Source organism: Rhipicephalus sanguineus, chromosome 8 (assembly GCF_013339695.2).
Source record: "Rhipicephalus sanguineus isolate Rsan-2018 chromosome 8, BIME_Rsan_1.4, whole genome shotgun sequence".
Taxonomy (NCBI): Eukaryota; Metazoa; Arthropoda; class Arachnida; order Ixodida; family Ixodidae; genus Rhipicephalus; species Rhipicephalus sanguineus.
The window spans coordinates 149,863,782-149,870,545 of NC_051183.1; positions in this window are offsets into that span (position 1 = coordinate 149,863,782).

Here is a 6,764-nt window from a genome sequence, read left to right on the forward strand (position 1 = left end):
GCCACCAGCGATATTGCTGGAAAGTTCCATAGCGCCTGTATAATAGCCGACGCGCTTTACCGCTTGTCAGTTGATCGACGGACGACGCCCTGTTCGCCGCTATCATTGTACAGCGTGTATTGCTGTAGTTCTAGTTCTCAGTTTCTCGGCCACAAGTTCGGCCAAATAAACAGTTTCATCTCGGACGTGCTGACTGTTGTCTTCGTCGACGTCACGACCGCGTGACAATATTTGTAACTGGACAAGCACTCACTTAATTGTCAAAATATCAATGAGGCGTACGTAGGCATGTTCAAAGGACATCTAAATGAGCAATTTTTAGCAACGTACAAATCACGTGCTCATTTTTTCCGGCTGAAAAAGAAAGCCCCCGAAATATGAAAAATAACACGCGACTACGCTACCACCCGCAAAGGAAACCAGCGCTTTCAAATAAGCTTACTGCAAACAAGCACTTCGCCTGTTTTCCGTTGCGAGAGACAGCGTTCCGCATTTCGGCAAGGGTACAGATCGGGCGCCAACGATATGCGTGCAATTTCGCTGGGACTCATTCCGTTCGATAGTACGCCGCAATCATCCATATCTCACGACCGAATGTTCTCATTGATAACGCGACAGGTGTTCTGAATACAGCCTGACTCTGGAAAACCAAGCGGTGCGTTTCTTAGGCCGGGGAGTGGCAGATAGGGCGATGCATTTTTTTTATTTCTGCATGTTTTCCTTGATACTGTCTACGTCATGGGAGCCTGTTTGAGGGTGCTGGTTCCCGACGCGCGCAACAGTCTAGTCACGTGTCACTTTTGATATTTCGCGGGCATTCTTGATCAACCGGAAAAAATCAGCGCGCAATTAGCACGTTGAAAGTAGCGCAGTTAGATCCCATTTCAACATGCCTACATACGCTTCATTGACGTTTTGACAATTAGGTGAGTACTTGTCGAGTTACAAACATCATTATGACTAATTAATCAAACCTCACTAACGAAAAAAATAGCAGTGGCTACTCCAGTGTGCTAGGAACAATATGCAGTAGGTTTGCTTCGCGTAACGCCATTCCTCGTTTTTTAAATCGTGCTGCGTGATAGCTGGCACACCCTGTATGTGGTCTATAAGTTTTTTTGTGCCATAGTTTATAGTTTATTTATTCACATGCTATTGTGCAAAAACCGAATTATCAAGAGATTCCGGCTTTAAGCAAGCCATGCGCTGTTGCATCACATATCCTACCGCGCTAAAGTTTCTTGCACTGCTTGTGCTAGACGCAGGGGTTCACATCTGCCTTGCGAATTGTGAAGGTGTCGGCAGCCGTTGTTCTTAACTTCCACCACTGGAGCAAATTTAAAATGTCTCTGTAGACCTCAGCAAATGGCCAGCTCATCCTTTCATTTCTCTCGTTCCCGAACATCGGGCCATTCTTCAATGCCTTCTATACAAGTCCTCTTGAGGGCTTCTCCTTGCAGTTTTCAGCAGTGTATGTTATGCACTGTTTGCATAGTACACCATGGCTTCCTAACGATGTATCACCGGCCAGTGGCCAGTGGCCAGTGGACAACACGGGTAGGACTGTGCAGGAGTTGGACAAAGCGATTTCATCTATTTTCGGGGTTCGATCCACATTAGTAATAAGGGTGCCATTCAGCTTCTCGACGCTTGCTCATTGGATGCATATGGTTCGAAGTAAGGCGACATCACCTGCCAGGGAATTTGTAATTGCCTTTTTTCAAGCCAGATATTTCGACAAAGAATATACTCTGCCCCACGCTTTCTTTAATGAACCTATGTTATTCCTGCACATTCGAAAGCTGCTGCGGCAGTATCATGCAGCTCTCGCACTCTATAGCGCATGCATACATCTCAAACACGCCGCCCGCGGACCTCTCGCCAGCGGCCGGCGGCCCGCACATGAATCTCTTGTGTAATTTATTTTCATTTTTTTATCAGTACGTTCTTCAGCTACAAGACAGGTATAAAATAGTTTTTTTCCTTGAGGCACCCCCTGCTGTCACCATGCGTTGATGCATAACCGTGAAAGAAAACTCTGCATTTCAGAATCGGCGTCTAGATTTTAGTCATTTTGGAGATAGCTATCGATATGTTGTGGGATTCCGGCCACCATCCTCTTCAAAAATGACCCATATATGAGCTGTGGGAAAGGTCTTCTTTCAAGTGGCAACGTTAGCTGACATCTTGTACAACGTATCCCCCCGCCCCTCTCCTACCTTTGTCACTGTCCTGGCCGTCGCGGGAGTACATTTTCGACAATGCTGCCCGTTCGCTGAGTTGATTTTGAGACCCCCGATATAGCGAATCAAGATGAAAGCTCAGATATTGCCAATGTAGGCACACAAAGCAGGCCGTGCATGTCTATCTCACGTCACACGACCACTGGGGGCCGTGAAGGAGCCACGGAAAAACAATGTATATTTATAGGGATCCTATGTAACGCGACCCCGCGCAATGCTTTCATTTTAGTGGAGGGCTGGAACTTTCAAGAACGTTTCCCCGCTCTTTGGCACTCTGAGATCGGTCTTGCGATGATAAGTTAAAGGTGTATTTTTTTCATTATATTACATTTATTACACAGATTAAATAATAGCATTTGCGATATAAAATTATAACGAATGCAAATAAAGCACAGAATAGCGAGGTGTTAAATATATACGCGCCTCGTATATTCACTTTTAGCGCGCCCGTTTCATATAAATCTAGTAGGCCCATACGCAAGAAGCAAACGAAGTTCAGTACTTGTACCTCATAAACTTCTGCAAATAGCGTGCCACACATAAATAAAGCATTTTTTCGAGCTGAAATGCGGAACATACATGTAAGCACAACGTATGTGGAACAAAATAAAAGGGACAACAGAGAGAACAACGACTTTTCTATTATCAGTAAATTACTCTTTTACAATTCGAAAATGACCATGCTCGCCGCGACAAGACTCTTGGTAAGTGAGAAAACCCGCGAAAAGAAAATGTGGGTGTGGACGCCACCTTCAAAGTCGCGCAGCAACCGCCGTGAAGTCATAGATTTTGACGGCGTCTACTGGGGCATACACCATTCCTAATTGTCGGTAAAAATGAAGTACATTGATATCTGAGGGGGTCATAGACTTACCAAGTTTCAGGAAGTTTCATTGTGCCAATGTCCCCGAAATACGACAAATACGGTTTGAAATCCGTCACGTCACGTGGGGATATTTCGGCGCGAAATTTAAAAATGTAACTTTGACGTTGATTTTCATAGACTTGTGATGGTGAAATTAATGACATTCCAGTTTTCAGAGTACACTTTATCAGTCTAAACCGATTCATTGTTTCACTTTAGTGTCCCTTTAAGAACTGAGCAAAGTCCAAGTCCGGCCCGACCAGAGCCCACCACCTTAAACCCGGGCCCGACATAAGCCCGGAGCTTCAGACATAATTGTGACAGAACGATATGAAACATCTACAAGCAAAACGCTTTGCACTAGTCGGCGACTTCAACGTAGACATTATGGACCTTATGACCTAGCTTTATCGTCAACTCTTACTGTAAATTTGTCACTTTATGTCACTTTATGTCACTCACATTACATCATATTGGGCAACGCTCGGTAACGTATGGTTACTCACCCATACGATAACCGGAGCTTCGCCCACTCGTCATCATTCCTTCGTGGAGTAGCGTGAATTTTTTTCCTTTTAGTTTTTAGTGCGACACATGTTTCAGCACATTTTATTGTGATAGCAATTATATGGACACTCTCGGCTGATTTTGCCGTCACCGTCTGTCGACGCCGTCATGTCCAGGATATGTATATGTATGTATACATATAAAAAAGGCACAAAGAAAAATAAAGCAGAAGAAAAAAACTCTGAAGTACCCGACCACTAATTCGAATCAGCAACACCTCGCTTCCCAGCGCGCTTCGTTAGGCAACTGAGCCACACGCCATGTATGCGCCGGCGAAATAACGGCAAGCTATTTATTTACACCATGTACCGCTCGTGGTGAACAAATCTCGGAAGAGCGTGAGCGTGTTTTCTGTCACGCAACGCTTCTTATTTTCTTTCAATTTGAAAACTGCCCTTGAGTCGCGCACGACAATGTGGCCCTTTTCTCTACCCACTAGTGATGTGGAAAGAAAAAAAAGACAAGGAACACCGGGCACACCTTGCATCAGACAACAGAGAGAGACAACAGAGACATTCATCACCCTGTGGTAGGAGACGCAGAGGGTCACTCCACGCGCCGCTGTTTAAAATGTGAAGAAATATGTAAGAGCTGTCTAAATTCTAAATTTACCCACTTATATTACCGCCGGTTTCATGGCCGATCCCCGGTAGTGGGTAAGAGCCAAGAATTAAGGGTCAAGCAAGCAAGCAAGCGTCTGATTCTCCATTGTCGACACTTGCAGCTGGTTGCTCAAGCACATAGGCGTAACAACTGTGACAGTTGTTAGCTCACGCTTGCCCTGTGCATGCCTTCCTTGTGCTTCAGCGGCACGCTGCAAGTATCGAGCTGCTTCTGGTCCTTCGTGTGACATTTCGATTTCTTGCTATCGCATTCATTGCTTTGCTTTTGCGGCAAAACTGTGACTTTCTTAACAAGGTTTTCAATATAAAACATCAAACTGTTCACAACACCAGTATAGCTCATTTAATTAAATATACCAAACTTGCTGAAATATATCACACATGCTGCAGATTTAGGTATGTTACAATAAGGTACGCTATCTTAAAGTTAAAGCGTATCTGACGCACACCGAGATGTCTGTGTTATTACAGCAGTGCCCACCGCAAATATTTCGGCAGCAACGAAGTGCTTGTTCATAACATCTGACCTATGTAGTTAAGGTGTCCTCGATGTTATGTCGATCAGACCTGTCAGGAGTTCACTTCGCCTTATTCATTAGACACCTGTACACAAGCTAAAGCTAGCAAAACTCCGGTAACTGCACAACACAGCTGGGAGTTCAACTTCGCAAACTCGGTGCTTACAATTGCCCCTTGGTGTTCTTTTTTCCTTTCTCCACTCTTGCCACAGTAAGAATAACGTCACAATGTGGTAAGAGGGCCCATATGCCGGTGTCACAGTTCCCAAACTGTTTCATCTTCGAGAACGTTCCCCCTATTCATTTAGCCTGCTGGCTACCTGGAAGAGCCGTTTTTGTCTATAAAGGTGACACGATTGTTTACACCTCCACTTTGCAGCCCCGCTTTAGGGAAACGGGTTCTGGCGGAGCCTGCAACCACCAAGACTTCAGCGTGGAAACCTCTGAGCCCAGCAAATACGGCCTGTACAGCGGCAGGGGCAGTATGCGAGTGGCCGCCTCGGGTGGCGTTGCACACGCTGCGATCCGCACTCGTGGCAAGACGTACAAACACCGGACCCAAGCCGCTGCGGCCATCGGCATCGAGATACCTATTTTCAGCCAGACAGAAACGACACCGCAAGTCTGATCTGCCACATGAGATTTCTTTCCTGGGGAAGATGCCGATGAATTTCGAAGACCAGCCACGTCTTCTTTATTCTCAAAATTATTGGAGTAAAACAGATTCTGTCATTAAAAGTTCATGTTAGTGCCCACTTGAACTGCCCATTGGCTCCTTCCCCCTGTCTAGTTCCACAGACCAAATGCAGCAAACTACTTCTATTATAGGCATGTGCTTAATACCTTCTGTTGTTTGTGACTTCAAAATTGTTTGCCAATTTATTGAGGCCTGCTATTCAGGACACATATAAATGAGTCTAGCGTACCTTGCAACCAGCTTGAAACAAGTAATTGTAATGTCGAAGCTGTATTTGCCCTTCTCTCTATAAACTGAATACTTTTATACAACGGTGCCGAAGTGCTTCGTGTTTCTTCAATAGCAAAATACAGAAACTTCTTGACACAACGCTCGTCAAGTTGGTGTCTTTACAGTTGGGCCTTAGAGTGCGAGATAGATAACGAAAAGAGAAAGGCAGGGAGGTCAACCTGAATTGTAGCATCCGGTTTGCTACCCTACACTAAGGGGAGAGGGAAAAGGAAAGAAAGATATAAAGTAGAGAATAGCAGCTACGAAAAAAATAAGCAAACAAAAAGAAGGTACAGTGCGGGAGTACTATAGCCTCTTAAATAGGTTATTGCCACGCAAAAAGTTAAGTAAGGCCATAATTGCTTTCCGGTGCGATGACAGTTCGGGTCGGCATTCTAGCCCTGACTTTTCCGACAAGGGTCTGTCGTCAAGGCGCGCCCACACAGCAGCTAGCGGCGGTCTTTTCGCACTGTAGCGAGGACAGCGACGATGAACATGGTATATCGTTTCTTCACTGCCGCAGTGGCTGCAAACTGGGTCATAGAAAACCGCAAACGTGACCTGATAAGATTTATCGTTTTTTTTCTTGCAACCATAACCTGATATTAAAAAGCTTTGTGCCGCGCCACAGTGCACTATTTCATGCTTTGCGAGTGATTTGTCTGCGTGAATTTATACGGACTCTTAATATACAGGGAAGTCTGTGTGCCGTATATTCAGGAATCGCAGATTTACGTGTGCTGCGTACATGAGAACCGCAATCTCCAGAGGCCTGCCTTGTCATGAGCCGATCACCATGAAATTACGTGGCATGACTAGGTCAATTTCATTCGTTGAATACAAACTACAGCGTCAGCTAGAGCTGTTTGTTGTTTGACCCATTTTCTTGCCATCCGATGTCTCAATGTTAAACTTACCATTTTTCGCGATGTACATCATCTTTTACAGCAGACCTGTTCTGCTCGAGGATTGCAGTGTCCT